This window comes from Gnatocerus cornutus, chromosome 1 (genome assembly GCF_029298725.1).
Source record: "Gnatocerus cornutus isolate USDA-ARS CGAHR chromosome 1, icGnaCorn1.1, whole genome shotgun sequence".
Classification (NCBI taxonomy): Eukaryota; Metazoa; Arthropoda; class Insecta; order Coleoptera; family Tenebrionidae; genus Gnatocerus; species Gnatocerus cornutus.
Window position 1 is genome coordinate 14,820,670 of NC_142233.1, and position 16,929 is coordinate 14,837,598.

General features: G+C 27.2%; 1 protein-coding gene across 2 annotated transcripts in view; it reads left to right on the plus strand.

The window, feature by feature from the left end:
* The first annotated feature begins 485 nt into the window (after positions 1-485).
* LOC148180448 (uncharacterized) overlaps positions 486-16,929 on the plus strand; it is a 31,864-nt gene continuing 15,420 nt past the window's right edge. The window contains exon 1 of one of the 2 annotated variants that reach the window (XM_088044057.1): positions 486-618. The gene's annotated coding sequence lies outside the window, so the exon portion shown is untranslated. The remainder of the gene's footprint in view (positions 619-16,929) is intronic. The other variant, XM_088044065.1, reaches the window with a different exon arrangement.

The following is a 16,929-nucleotide window of genomic DNA, read 5'->3' on the forward strand; positions in this document are numbered from 1 at the left end:
TTAACCGGAAGCTCTTTAATAAAGTGGTATAATATCAAGTTTCAAGATCAATCAATTGCTTGGCAGTCAATGAATCAATCAATACCTATTTGCACATATTAAAACAAATTTAAAAAAACGAAATGATCCACGAGCACATCGCCGCTTCCCATCTAATTGCACAATAGCAATGCACTTTCTTAAACCGGCACCATATGGACTGCAGCACCATAATTTCACTTGTTAAAGTATTAATAGGGACTACTTAACGATTTTAATAATAGTTCGTGAACACCTGTCACATCCCGAGATTTCTATTCATGTCGACGACTATTTCCAAAGACAAAAGTGTGAAAGTCCTATTATTCTGGAAGTCGATCGGTAGCAATAAATTGGTACGATTTTGATTTTGGTCAGCGACGCGTGCTGTTTTCTCTTAGGAGGGAATCCCACCACGCCAATCTGGAGGGTCTTCGGCGGCTGATAGACGAGCCTTCAACAGTTCGCTGGAAGCCACTGGCAGTGTGTAGTCTTCGACTTGAACAGTGCAAGTTGTGAAGATTTCGCAGTGAGTGGAGAATTTATTTCGTGAGCGTCGACCGGCAAAATTTTGGATTTTTGGAACTTTTTTAATGTAAGGTAATGCTTATTTTTATTATTAATATTAATAAAAAAAAGTTGACGATTTTTAAAGTTCGTTTTTTTTTTGTTTTCTCGCATAAGCGGGTCAAACTCTGTTTATCTTCGTCTGATCTTAAGGACATTCTTTACTTAACGGTTAATTGTATTTTAAATACTAATGCGGCAACGGTTGAGATTTTTTGGGTGACTTTAATAATTATGACAAATTCTCTGTGATTTTTTTACTGTTTTTGAAACTCTCAATTTCAAGTTACAAACTTTGTCGGACGAACGGTGGAAATTTTTGGTTGAAAATGCACAAAGAAAATTCTTTTTTCGGCCTCTTGACAACAGAAACCCTACTTTTGCGCATCAGTGCGGAAAAGTTGCAGCAGTGCGGCAAAAAAGTCAGTTAAAAGCAAAGCAATTTGATAACAACAAAATAAATTGTTTTAATATTTAGGATGATTTTTCTACTTTAAAAATTACATTGTCATGTCTTTCTTATTCCACACTCGTTGCTATAGCAGCGTACAAACAGTTCATCAGTGTTTTTTTGCATGAATAAACGTAGATGTGCAATTGTAGAAAAAGTATAGTGTAAAACTCGCCGGAAATGTCTGTTTTTCACTCGTATGAATTGCCGCTTTTGCCTTTGGCTCGTGTACAACTGTTCATACTCGTGGGGAATGGGTACTCTTTCTGGTTCGTTGTACAATATACTACATATTTATCTCAAAAGTTCCTTGATTCTTTAAAATTTAAATTTGAATTTAAATGATTCGTGTCGATTTTGAAATTTCATTTGAATCGTTCATTCAGAAAAAATCACTTTTTCTATTGAATAAAATTTGTAATTTCTACAATTATTATGTACAGGCGAAGACCTTTAAAAACGTTATTCTTAAAAAGTGCAAAATTTTATAATTACAGAGCAAAAGACACAAATTTAAAAAAAATATATTTTAAAGCCAACCAAATATTTCAATTTTTTTTATCAAAATTTGTAATTTCTTCAAATTTAATGCTGTGGCAATGACGTTTGGGAATGTTTCTACTTTTGAACTTCTTATTAGTTGTGCCAAATTTCAAAATTATATAGCAAAAAAATAAATTTTTGAATTTTTTTATTTAGAACTAAAATTTTTTTTACTGAATCTGTTAAAAAAATTGGTAAATCTATAATTTCCTTGCTCTGTCGAAGAAATTAGGAAACGTTATTTTTTAAAACCCTTCTATTAATTGTACCAAATTTTAAAATTACAGAACACAAAACAGAAGTTTAGAATTTTTTTTTGGAGCCTTCCAAATATTTTATTTTTTTATTTCAAATTTGTAATTTCTACAATTTTAATGCTGTGACGACGAAATTTGGGAATGTTACTACTTTTGAACTTTTTAATGATTGTGCCAAATTTTAAAATTATATAGCAGAAAACACAAATTTTGGAAATTTTTTTTAGAGGCAATTTAAAATTCCAATTTTTTTCTTTAAAATTCGTAATTTCTACAATTTTTTAGGTCTGACGACAACTTTTCGGAATGTTAATAACATATATACTTTTATCCTTCTCATTAGTTGTGCCAAATTTTAAAATTATAGAGCCAAAGACACATTTTAGAATTTTTTGTTTAGAGCAAAAAAATTGTTTACCGTTTCAGTTAACTTCTACAATTTTCATGTTCTGCCGAACATTTGAAAACGTTATTTTACAGAACCCTCCTATTAACTGTACCAACTTTCAAAATTACAGAGCAGATCCACAAAATTTGGAAATTTTTTGTTTACAGTCCAAAAAAATTTACTCTGTATAAAATAAAATTCGTAATATCTACAATTTTAATGCTGTGGTGATGTCATTTGGAAATGTTACTACTTTTAAACTTCTTAATGATTGTGCCAAATTTCAAAATTATAGAGCAAAAAACACAAGTTTTGGAAATTTTTTTGGAAGAACCAAAAATTTCTATTTTTTTTTATAAAATTTTGTAATATTTACAATTTTAATGCTTTAGCAATAACTGTTTAAAATGTGACTACTTTAGGCCTTCTCGTCAGTTGTGCCAAGTTTCAAAATTAGTGCAAAAGGCATAAATTTAAAAAAAAAATTAGAACCAAAAAGAAACAAGAAAAAAATCACTTCTTCTATTAATTAAAATTTGTAATTAATACAATTTTTATGCTCTGGCAAAGACGTTTGGTAACTTTATTCTCTAGAACCCTCCCATTAACTGTACCAAATTTTAAAATTACCGGGCAGAAAATACAAATTATACAAATTTTCTTTTTAGAGCCAAGCAAATATTTTAATAATTTTTTTATTCAAATTTGTGATTTCTACAATTTTAATGCTGAGGCGATAATATTTGGAAAGGTTACTACTTTTAAACTTCTTATTCATTGTGTCAAATTTCAAAATTATAGAGCAAAAGACTCAAATTTTAGAATATTTTTTAACAGAACCAAAAATTTCCACTTTTTTTTTATTACATTTTGTAATATTTACAATTTTAATACTCTAGCAATACCGTTTTAAAATGAGACTACTTTGAGCCTTTTCGATATTTGTGCCAAATTTCAAAATTATATACGGAAGCGTCGAGAGGCCATCCAACTTTTTTTTTAAAATTGCATTGTTAGAAATAAAAGTCGCATTTTCAGAAATAAAAGTCGCTCTGCCAGAAAAAAAACCGAAGATTTAACACAACCACTGATACGTTAATCATCTTTATCTTCATTACATAATAGTTTTCCAATTTCCCATTAAACCTAAATAACCTAAAAAAAAACAAAAAAAGAGAATAAATAGACTCATCTAATTTAATAATTTTAAGTGATTTTTCATTGTGACACCAAAAATCGTGTTCTGAATCCAAAATCGTTTTAGAATGAAGCTTGTTCTAGTATGATTTTTTAACATAGAATAAAGTCATTCTAATGCCCTAATATAGAAATTTAAATTGTATTAATGGTTGCTTTGTATTTTGTTTAGTTTGTATTTTTCTGACAGTGCGACTTTTTTTTCTGATAGTGCAAGTTTAAAAAAAAAAGTATGTCAACGCTTTTGTAATTATAGACCAAAAAAAAAATTTTTTAAAAATTCTTTTTAGAGCCAAAAAAAATCAAGTTTTTATGAAATAAAACTTCTACAATTTTAATGCTGTGGCGATGGCATTTGGAAACATTTTTTTAAAACTTTCTCATAAACCGTAATAAATTTCAAAATTACAGAGCAAAAGACACAAATTTTAGAAATTTTTATTTTAGACCTAATCAAATAATTCAATGTTTGTAATTTTTATAATTTTAATGCAGTGGCATGAACATTTGGAAATAATACTACTTTTAAAATTTTTGATGATTCCAAATTTTAAAATTATAGAGCAACAAACACGAATTTTGGATTTTTTTTAAGGGAGAACCAAAAATGTTATTTATTTTTTTTAATTTCTAATAAATATTTACAATTTTAATGCTTTAGTGATAACATTATGGAATGTGACTACTTTGGGCCTTCTTGTTAGTAGTGCCAAATTTAAAGATTAAAGAGCACAAAACACAAATTTCAGAAATTTTAATTTTAGCAGAAATCCAAAATTTCACTTTTATATTGTTAAAATTTGCAGTTTCTACAATGTTAATGCTGTGGCGATGACATTTGCCAATGTTACTACTTTTGAACTTCTTGTTGACTGTGTCAAATTTCAAAATTACAGAGCAAAAAACACAAATTTTTGAAAAATTTTTTGGAGCCAAGCAAAAATTTGAGATTATTGTCCATTATATAACCAGGACAATAAAGAGCACATTACACGTTGCGCTTGGAAAATTAAGCAAGACCGCCTACCCACCACATTTCCAGTGAAAATGAAAAAAATAAGTCGGTTACAAGACAGTTAAAATAAACCTTATCGGCCTAGATCACAAAATTTCCGCTTTTCATTCTTTTCATATAAACAAACATTAAGCGATGTGGAATGCGATAGTATATTATGTAAGGAGGACAATAAAGAGCATATCGGAACCGCGCTGAAGAGATAAACCGAGCAAGGTTGGCAATACTAAATAAAAAAAAAAAGGAAGTGGCATTTTTTCAGTAATTGTATTTTTTATTGATGTTTGCAATTAACTTTCTCGGCAAATAATTCGGTTAATGTTTATAATAGCAACTTTCGTACAAATAGACAAAATTTTATTCGGCTGGTTTCATTTTTATTGCATTTGAATTAGACCAGTACAGCTACTGGATAGTATAATAACACCCATAAATCTAGAGTCGAATGGAAAAAACGCCCACTTCATATCACTGCTCAAATGCCTCGTAAAAAATTTATTACGATCATTTCTCTTTTTTTTGGAAATGTAGAACATATTTTTCGTATCAGCGCTGATATATAATTTAATTTGAAGTTCACCGGACACTACAGATGGCTAATTAATTAATTTTAATTAGAAAATTAGACAGTAGATGCATCTAATTGAGAAAAACACATCAAAAACTCTATTGAAACCGCTGAGTTATTATTACATTATTATTAATTTATTATTGATTTCCGTCCGATTGAGAAACTCGGCAATCTGAAGAGTGCGGAAATCCTCCGCTCGAGATGCTCTCATTATTTTTCGCAACTTGCATTAATGGTGATGTAATACATGTTAAAATGATTCTTTGCAAAAATTGTAGAGGATGAAAGTTCGCACAAGAAGAGAGTGTTGTTCACTTGTAAATAGGAGTGAAAATGCAACATGTGCATTGGAAGAAAGAAAAATTTTGCCATCGATGTCTTCTGGCGGAGCTCCTTTCTTACTGTTGTAAAAAGGCATTAGAAAACGATGAAGATAAGTGTGTTAAAACCGGTCTCAAGCCTTGGATTAATTGGTAGTTTAATGCTATTGATGAACATGTTAGTTATTGGTGCTCAAGAGTGTTAGATGCAAATTAATACAATTAATTAATACAAATTAATGCAAAGAAATTAGTTATTTACAGTACAAGTGCCGAAGAGACGAACAAACGATCTAGAAAAATATTACGATTCGACATTGTCAATTTCCATGACTGTAGTATAAAAAAATTACATTAGAGCAATTGTAAGTAGGATTTTATCATTCGACGGAAATTTTTTGCGGCATTTGCTGGAGAGACGTACAATCCTTACAGTGCAAGATTTGTAAATTTTTAGCCAATAAAACTAAAGTGCATTTTTTTTATTTTCTAAATTAATCTTTTTGGCTCTATTATTTTCAAATTTGGCACAACTAACAAAAAGACCCAAAGTAATTACATTCCATAAAGTTACCACTGGGGAATTAAAATTCCGAACAGTACAAATTACAAAAAAAAATGTAATTTTTTATCCTCTCTAAAAAAAAATTTAAAATTTGTTGTGTCTTTGGCTCTGTGATTTTGAAATTTGGCACAGTGTATAGGAGGATTTTCAACTGTAAAGTTCTAACATCTCATCGCCAAAGCATGCAAATTGTAAAACTTACAAATTTTATTTTTTAGAAACTTGAACTTTCTTGGCTCCAAAAAATTTTTCAAAATTTTTGTCTTCTGCTTTATAATTTAAAAATTTGGTACAGTTGCTGGGTCGGTTCTAAACAATAACGTTGCTAAAGGTCTTCGCTAGATTTTTAAAATTGTAGAAATTGGAAGTTTTTTTTCATTAAAATAGTAAAATGTTTTTGTCCTAAAAAAAATTTACAAAATTTATGTTCTTGCTCTATAATTTTAAAATTTGGCACGACTAACAAAAAGGCTCAAAGTATTTACATCTCTAAAACCTATCCCTGGAGCAATAAAGTTATACATATTACAAAATTTAATAAAAAAATTAAAATTTTTAGTTCTCTCCAAAAAAATTTCTAAAATTTGTATCTTTTGGTTTGCAATTATGAAATTTGCCACAGTTAATGTGAGGATTCTAAAAAATAACGTGATTTTGTCAGAGCATGAAAATTGTAAAAATTAAAAATTTTATTTCATAGAAAATTACAATTTTTTTTTGCTTTATAATTTTGAAATTAGGTACGTTAATGAGTTGGTTCTCAACAATAATGTTGCCAAACGGTTTCGCTATAGCATGAAAATTGTAGAAATTACAAGTTTTGTTTCAAAGAAAGTTGAAATTTTTTTGGCTCTAAAAGAATTTCTAAAATTTGTTGTGTCTTTTGCTCTGTAATTTTAAAATTTGGCAGTTTATGAGAGGGTTCTTAACATTAAAGTTCCAAAATATTATCGCCAGAGCATGCAAATTGTAGAACTTACAAATTTTATTTCATAGAAATTTGAACTTTTTTGGCTATAATTTTTTTTTTTTTAATTTTTACCTTTTGTTCTATAATTTAGAAATTTGGTACAGGTAATGGGTGGGTTTTAAACAATAACGTTGCTAAACGTCTTCGCTAGAGTTTAAAAATTGTAGAAATTACAAATTTTATTTCATAAAAAAGTGAATTTTTTTTTCCTAAAAAAAATTACAAAATTTATGTTTTTGCTCTATAATTTTAAAATTTGGCACGACTAACAAAAAGGCTCAAAGTATTTACATCTCTAAAACCTATCGCTGGAGCAATAAAGTTATACATATTACAAAATTTAATAAAAAAATTAAAATTTTTAGTTCTCTCCAAAAAAATTTCTAAAATTTGTATCTTTTGCTTTGCAATTATGAAATTTGCCACAGTTAATGTGAGGATTCTAAAAAATAACGTGATTTTGTCAGAGCATGAAAATTGCAAAAATTAAAAATTTTATTTCATAGAAAATTTCTTTTTTGAATCTAAAAAAAAATCCAAAATTTTTTTTTGCTTTATAATTTTGAAATTAGGGACGTTAAAGAGTGGGTTCTCAACATTAATGTTGCCAAACGGTTTCGCTAGAGCATGAAAATTGTAGAAATTACAAGTTTTGTTTCAAAGAAAGTTAAAATTGTTAAAATTTTTTTGGCTCTAAAAGAATTTCTAAAATTTGTTGTGTCTTTTGCTCTGTAATTTTAAAATTTGGCAGTTTATGAGAGGGTTCTTAACATTAAAGTTCCAAAATATTATCGCCAGAGCATGCAAATTGTAGAACTTACAAATTTTATTTCATAGAAATTTGAACTTTTTTGGCTCTAAATTTTTTTTTTTAATTTTTGTCTTTTGTTCTATAATTTAGAAATTTGGTACAGGTAATTGGTGGGTTTTAAACAATAACGTTGCTAAACGTCTTCGCTAAAGTTTAAAAATTGTAGAAATTACAAATTTTATTTCATAAAAAAGTGACTTTTTTTCCAAAAAAAATTTCAAAATTTATGTTTTTGCTCTATAATTTTAAAATTTGGCACAACTGACAAAAAGGCCCAAAGTATTCACATCTCCAAAACCTATTGCTGGAGCAATAAAATTATACATATTACAAAATTTAATAAAAAAATAAAATTTTTAGTTCTCTCCAAAAAAAATTCTAAAATTTGTATCTTTTGGTTTGCAATTATGAAATTTGCCACAGTTAATGTGAGGATTCTAAAAAGTAACGTGATTTTGCTAGAGCATGGAAATTGCAAAAATTACAAATTTTAAATTTTAAATTTCCAAAATTTTTGTCTTTTGCTCTATAATTTTGAAATTTGGTACACTTAATGAGAAAGTTTTAAAGAATAGGGTTTTTGAATGTTTTCGCTACATCACGAAAATTGTAAAAATTACAATTTTTTTTAATAAAAACACTAAAATTTTTGACTCAAAAAAAAAATTTCCAAAATTTTTGTCTTTCGTTCAATAATTTTGAAATTTTGCTCACCTAAGGAGAAGTCTCAAAGTAGTCACACTTCAAAAAGTTATTGCTAGATCATTGAAATTGTAAATATTACAAATTTTAATAAAAAAAAAATAAAAGTAAAATTTTTAGTTCTTTCTAAAAAAAAATCTAAAATTTGTGACTTTTGCTCCATAATTTTTAAATCTGGCACAACTAATAGAAAGGCCAAATGTATATGTATATGTAGCAACATTCCAATAGTCGCCGCCAGAACATAAAAAGTTTTAGGAATTACAAATTTGAATAAAAAATTTTTTATTCGGTTAGCTCTAAAACGAAAATTTGTAAAATTTGTGATTTTTGCTATTTAATTTTGAAATTTGGTACTGTTAATGGGAGGGTTCTAAAGAATAACGTTCCCAAATATCTTCGGTAGATTACAAAAATTGTAAAAATTACAATTTTTTTTTAATAAAAACACTGACATTTTTTGACTCTAAAAAAATTATTTCCAAAATTTTTGTCTTTTGTTCAATAATTTTGAAATTTTGCACACCTAAGGAAAAGCCCCAAAGTAGTCGCATTTCAAAAAGTTATTGCCAGATCATTGAAATTGTAAATATTACAAATTTTAATCAAAAAAAATAAAAGTAAAATTTTTAGTTCTTTCTAAAAAAAAATGTAAAATTTGTGACTTTTGCTTCTTAATTTTGAAATCTGTCACAACTAATAGAAAGGCCAAATGTATATGTATATGTAGTAACATTCCAATAGTCGCCAGAACATAAAAAGTTTTAGAAATTACAAATTTTAATAAAAAATTTTATATTTGGTTGGCTTTAGAAAAAAAATTCTAAAATTTGTGTCTTTTGCTATTTAATTTTAAATTTTGGTGCAGTTAATGGGAGGGGTCTAAAAAATAACGTTGCCAAACGTCTTTACCATAGCATAATTATTGTAGAAATTACAAATTTTATTTAATAGAAAAAGTGTAAAATTGTGTAAAAAGATATTATACTATATTAAAAAAAAATTAAACTTTTGTTTTTAGCACTATTATTTTATAAATATTATTTTTTTACGATACGTGTACAATGTACTTATTACATTTCAAAAACAATTGCATAAAATAGTTATTTACGTATTTTATGCCATTATTTTCAAATTATTTTTTTTCCACTTATTCAACACTCTGGATTTTTTTCTTTGTTTTATTTTTAATTCTGTTTTCTCCTGTCTTATTTTTGTCATCTTCTTAATTTTTTTATAGTCATATAATACTTCGTTTCTATCAACTTTCTTCCTTTTCTTCTTTCTATCATATTGTAAGAAATTGTTTGTCTCATGTTTTTTTCGTTTTCTTCCTACTAAATTCCTTTCGCCCTTATCTATTTATTATTCAACTGCTGCCTTTTGTTTTCAACAGCTTCCTTTTCCAACTTTACCTGCAAAAATCATACAATTTAACGAGTTCCTTTCCGCCAATCCTAATTAAACATTCCCACGCCGATGAACCCGTGCATTATCATGCTGGAAATGCATTCATACATATTTGACCAACTCTGAGAATTCTGCTCGAACAATTTTCTTCAGTGAACCAATTAAACGTTTCTTCACTTCTTAATAATATTGGAAGATTTTCTTTTATAGAAAAAAGGTGATTGATGACCGGATCGAAAATTGACACGATCGGTATTCTCGCAAAAAAACAATTAATTTATAATTTGTAAAGAGAAAGTCCAAAGATTTAATTTTATTTTAAGAAATTATAAAAAAATCAAGGTTAAGAACCCAAAATTAGATTAGAAATTGAAATGAATAATAAATGAACTACACTCAGTTGACAGCAAATCGGAAACTAGTGCGAATTATAAATAAAAATGACCGCATGAAAGTATTATAATTTATTATAAAAAATAATTTACGAACGTTTAATGACGCTCCACTTCTCATTTAACAATCTCATACATGAAAGAATTAATGAAGCGGTGATCGCCTGTTCTGGGAATGTTAAGTAATGGGAAAATTTTATAAAAATTACATAACTTCATTAATAGTAAGAAAAATTGATACCAATCAGTCCGACGTTGCATAAACTCCACATTTCTTCTTCTGACGTAACAAAAAAGATTCACACGCCGAAGCGATGTGAAACGTGCAGGTGCCCATCTTCGTTTTGATTGTAAATTTTCCAACAAAAAGTTATACGGTAGCCAAACAGCACGCCCCAATTGTTAAACAGGAGATCGCGAATTACAATGCGTGCTAAGTTCTTGTTAATGCGCACGAACGAGAATTTAAATCGTCCAAGAACTAGAAACTGAGTTTTTCATTATTTAGACTACTTAGTTCGTAGATGCAAAACTCGATTTTTATTACAAGTAAAAGTGTTGACATCAGCTGGTCCTTCTGCGACATGTTAATGTTTCCCTTTCGTTTAATTAATTTGAGGAAAGTGAAATTTTTGTGTGGATGACATTCGACATGTTAAAAGCATTTTTTTTGTCTTGTTTGAGGTTTTTCCACTGTTCGGACTTTCGTCTAATTATGTGGAACGCGCATGACTCGCATTTACGAAATTATCTTACATCTAAGATTTCGCTTGGAAAATTCTTACGCGGAATGGTTAATTGTGTATCGAAAGGGCGAAGTTGTGGATTTCCGCGCGGTTGGGAAACATGTGGCGCTACCGGAGCGCGGTGATTTGAAGAGTGCAGAAATCCTGTTTTGCGCTCGAATTAAACACATTATCATGATTTTTCTTTAATGAAATTATGGTGAAATGATTAAATCCTTAATGGTGTGGAAATCGAAACCTTTCTGTGTTTAAAGCAGTTTTTGTTGGCTAATTTTCGCGGGAAAAAAATTTCTAATTTTTTTAATTTTTTTGTATTTTTTATTTTAAGTCCAATTTTATAGAATTATGTCCAATTTAATAGCCAAGAAACTGATTTATAGTTGGTGCCATTTTTATTTTTTTCTTAATATTTTACAAAATTTGAGTCTTTTGGACTTGATGAGTGCAAATTTTCTACATGTTTTAAGCTATAAATTAAATTGTAAAACACATACCCCCCTATCTTATTTTACAGACTTTAGATTACAGATTTAATTTTTTATATTATAGTTTACAAGAAAATTATATTGTTAAGAATGCAATTGGAAGAAAGGAAACATTTATTTTTAAATTTGTTTGTCAAAATTCGGTTTTTAAAAATTTTTGAAAACAAGAAGTCATAAGGGTCCTTCAATGTTTTGGCTTTAAAAAGGCACTAATTATATTAAAATTGAAACGTTAATATTAAAAGTATAAGAAACAAAATTATGCTCTGCATTTTCAAAAAAAATAATTTTATAAATTTATTAAATTCAAAATCCGGTTTTCAGAAAATTTTGAAAACAATTACATCGAAGTTTCCTTCAAAGTTCCCTTTAGAACGGCACTAATTACACTAAAATTTAAGCATTAATACCAAAAATATAAGAAAGAAAATAAAGCTTTACATTCTTGATAAATTTTAAAAAAAAAACAAATTATAAAAATTTGCAACTCAAGTGCATTTTTTCAAATAATTTAAAAATACGTTTCCCATTGTTAGCTTCAAAATGGCACTAACTTCATTAAAATTGAATAGCTAATATTTAAAATATGCGAAACAAAACGAAGTTTCGTTCTTTTTATACATTTAAAAAAATATATATTTTAAAAATTTGTTGGTCAAAATCCGGTTATCAAATAATTTGAAAAAAATCGCTTAAAGGTATTTTTCTGTTAGCTTCAAAACAGCACTTAATTACATCAAGATTGAATCATTAATATTAAAACTATCAGAAACAAAACAGAGCTCTGCATTCTTGACGTTTTTTTAGAAAAACAAAAATTATAAAAATTTGTTACTCGAAATCTGGTCTTTAGAAAATTATGAAAAAAATCGGAGTAAAGTCTTTTACTGTTGGCTTTTAAACGGGCACTAATTACATTAAAATTGGATGTTTATTATTGAAAATAAAATAAACAAAACGCATTTTTGATACATTTTCAGAAAAATAAATTTCAAAAATTTGTTATTCAAAATCCAATTTTCAAAAAATTAAAAAAAAAAGTATTTAGAGTCTCTACTGTTGGCTTTAAAACTGTACTAATTATTAATTTTAAAACTATAAGAAACAAACCAAAACTCAGCATTTTTGACGTATTTTCAGAAAAACCAAAATTATAAAAATTTGTCACTCAAAATCTGATTTTCAAAAAATTATGAAAAAAATCGGAGTGTAGGTTATTACTGTGTGCTTTCAAACAACACTAATTAATTTAAAATTGGATGTTTAATATTGTAAATATAAAAAACAAAACGGAACTCTGCATTTTTAAGAAATCGCATTTAAAGTCCCTTCTGTTGGCTTCAAAACGACACTAATCACAATAAAATTGAATCGTTAATATTGAACAAATTAAAATCTAAATGAAGTTCCGCATTTTTAATGCACTTTAAGAAAAATTATTTTTAAAAATTTGTTAATCAAAATTCGGTTTTAACTAAATTTTGAAAAAAATTGCATAATAGTTTCCTACTGTTGGCTTTAAAACGGCACTAATTACAGTAAAATTGAAATACCACAACTATAGTAAACAAAATAAGCTTTATACATTCATGAGAAATGTTTAGATTAACAAATTATAAAAATTGGTAACTCAAAATCCAATTCTAAAAACATTTTGAAAAAAATCATGTTCTCTCTGTTGGCTTCAAAACGGCACTAATTTCATTAAAATTAAATAGCTAATATTGAAAATATGTAAAACAAAACGAAGTTCCGCTCTTTTTATACATTTAAAAAAAAATATATTTTGAAAATTTGTTGGTCGAAATTCGGTTATCAAAAAATTTGAAAAAAATTGCATTTTTTGTTAGCTTCAAAATGGCACCCAATTACATTAAAATTAAATCATTAATATTAAAACTGTTAGAAGCAAAACGGAGCTCTGCATTCTTGACGTATTTTTAGAAAAACAAAAATTATAAAAAATAGTTACTCGAAATCTGGATTAAAAAAATCGGAGAAAAGTCTTTTTTCGTTGGCTTTCAAACGGCACTAATTACATTAAATTGAATGTTAAATTTTGAAAATAAAAAAATCAAAATCTATGCATTTTTGATATATTTTCAGAAAAATAAATTTCAAAAATTTGTTACTCAAAATCCAAATTTCAAAAAAATAAAAAAGTCCTACTATTGGCTTAAAACGGCACTAATTATAATAAAACTGAATTATTAATATTAAAACTATAAGAAACAAATCAAAGCTTGGCGTTTTTGACGTATTTTCGGAAAAACCAAACTTATAAAAATGTGTCACTCAAAATCTGATCTTCAAAAAATTATGAAAAAAATCGGAGTGAAGTTTATTACTGTTGGCTTTCAAACGGTACTAATTACATTAAAATCGGATAATTAATATTGGAAATATAAAAAACAAAACGGAACTCTGCATTTTCGCTACACCTTCAGAAAAATTAATTTAAAAATTTGTTGCTCAAAATCAGGTTGTCAAAAATTTTTGAAAAAAATTGCATTTATAGTCCCTTCTGTTGGCTTCAAAACCACAATAATCACAATAAAATTGGATCGTTAATATTGAACAAATTAAAATCTAAATGAAGTTCCGCACTTTAAGAAAAATTATTTTTAAAAATTTCTTATTCAAAATTCGGTTTTTACTCAATTTTGAAAAAAATTACAAAAAATTGAAGCGTTAGGTATTAACAATTAAATTGTGGTAACAACTATAGTAAACAAAACAAGCTTTATACATTTATGAGAAATGTTTAAATTAACAAATTATAAAAATTGGGAACTCAAAATCCGATTCTGAAAAAATTTTGAAAAAAATATTATTTCGGTACCTTTCTCACTGTTGGCTTCACAGCGGCACTAATTTCATTAAAATTGAATAGCTAATATTGAAAATATACGAAACAAAACACAGTTCTGCATTTTTGATACATTTTCAGAAAAATAAATTTACATAAATTTTGAAAAAAATCGAATTAAAGTCATTTACAGTTGTTTTCAAAACGACACTAATAACATTAAGATACGTTTGTTAACATAAAAAATATAAGAAGCAAAATGGAGCACTGCATTTTTGATGCGTTTTAATAAAAATTAACTTAAAAAGATTATTACTCGAAATACGATTTTAAAAAAAATTTGAAAAAATTCGGATTAAAGTCTTATACTCTTGGCTTCAAAATTGCACTAATATGTACTATTAAAATAGATTTGTTAAAATTAAAATTATTGTAAAGAAAATGGTGCTTTGCATTATTGATGTCGTTTTAGAAAAACAAATTTTCAAAATTTGTTACTCGAAATCTGATTTTAAAAAAATTTTGAAAAAAAATAAAAATTTGGTACCTTTCTCACTATTGGCTTCAAAACGGCACTAATTTCATTAAAATTGAATAGCTAATATTGAAAATATACGAAACAAAACAAAGTTCTTCATTTTTGATACATTTTCAGAAAAATAAATTTACAAAAATTGTTACTCGAAATCCGGTTGTCAAAAAATTAAAAAAAAATGACATTTAGAGTCCCTACTGTTAGCTTAAAACGGCACTAATGCCGATAAAATTGAATAGTTAATATTGATCATATAAGAATCTAAATGGAGCTCTGCATTTTTAATGCATTTTCAAAAAAAAAAATATTTTTCAACATTTGTTATTCGCACTTTGGTCACCAAATTTTGAAAAAAACGGGGTAAAATTGTTTACTATTGGCTTCAAAACGGCACTAATTACATATTAAAAATTTAATCGTTAATATTAAAAGTATAAGAATCAAAATAAAGCCCAAAAACACGTATTTAAAAATTTATTACTCAAAATCCGATTTTCAGAAAATTTTGAAAAAAATCGAATTAAAGTCATTCTCAGTTGTTTTCAAAGCGACACTAATTACATTAAGATAGGTTTGTTAACATAAAAAATATAAGCAAAATAGAGCTCTGAATTTTTGATGCGTTCTAATAAAAATTAACTTAAAAAAATTATTACTCAAAATACGGTTTTCAAAAAATTTTGAAAAAATTTGGAAGTCTTATACCTACTCTTGGCTTCAAAATTGCACTAATATCTACTCTTAAAATAGATTTGTTAAAATTGAAATTATTAAAAAAGGAAATAGTGCCTTGCATTATTTTAAAAATTTACTTAAAATCCGATGTTTAGCAAATTTTGAAAAATGTCGAATTAAGATCATTTACCGTTGTTTTCAAAATGGCAGTAATTATATTAAGACAAGAGCGTTCATATAGAAAATGTAAGCAAAATAGAGCTCCGCATTTTTGATGCGTTTTTCTAAAAATTAACTTAAAAAAATACTCAAAATCCGGTTTTCAAAAAATTTTGAAAAAAATTGGAGTACGGTTTTTAACTGTTAGCTTTAAAACGGCACTAATTGTTTTAAAATTTGATCATTAATATTATAATAAATTAATAATATAATAAACAAAATGGATAGATTCTTGATGGATTTTCAGAAAAACAAATAAAAAAAAATTTATTACTCAAAATCTAATTTTCATATTTCAATGAAAAATTTATTTAAAACCTTTAAATGCACGAATTTTTAAACAATTTCCGATATAAGTACTAGAATTTTCAAATAAAACATATTTGTCCTTAGCTCCACCTTGCCCTCATATGCAAATCCAACTTCTTGTACAAATTGTGAACAATACTCGTCCTTTATTAAAGATGATTATCAGATCCTTCGCATCCTTCCATTATGAATAAATAATTTTGTCGATAAACGTTTTGACTGCTCCGGAAATTCCAACGCCATCCGTCAAAAGTGAAATTGCAATCCAAAAAAAATGAAAAGTGTCTTATAACTTATAATATAATACTAGCATTACATGTTATTAATTTGCATATTTTTCCATTTTCTCATTTCACCTCCGCTTTAATTTAACGTTTTCTTCTCGCAAAAAAGTGTGAAAGCATAACCAAAATGCCCATCCGTTGCTCAACATTGTGAAACACGCAATAAATCCAACTGCGCCGATATGCATCTTCTTTCATCATTTTTGACCGAGGGAAATCTATCATCAACCGAATCGCGCCGATTTATTAAAATTTCTCCTTCGCAACTCCGCTGCAGGAAAAACGCAGTAAAGTCAAAGAAAAACAGTAACACTTGTTCATTGAAGATTTGATATTACTGGAGCATTCTTGCGGTGAAATCTACTCGCTTTTTGCGTGTATTTACATTTCCCAGCGAATAAAGCACATTTCATGCCAATGAGGAAAAAATTTACATCGCGACAACCGGATATGAAAATTGTTGAAAGTGGTTGGTAAATGCATTACTTATCTTCATCTTGGACAAAGTAGCAAAAAGAAGAAAATATCGAGCTATTATTGTGGTAATAGTTGGTAGTTTCCATGATGATGAGAAAATGAATCTGCCGATTCGAGATGAACTTTTTATTGCAGGCGAATTAATTAAAAAACGGATGCGTTTTTTGCCGGACTTTCAGTTAAATTTTCCTAAGTTTTAAACTGACTGATCTA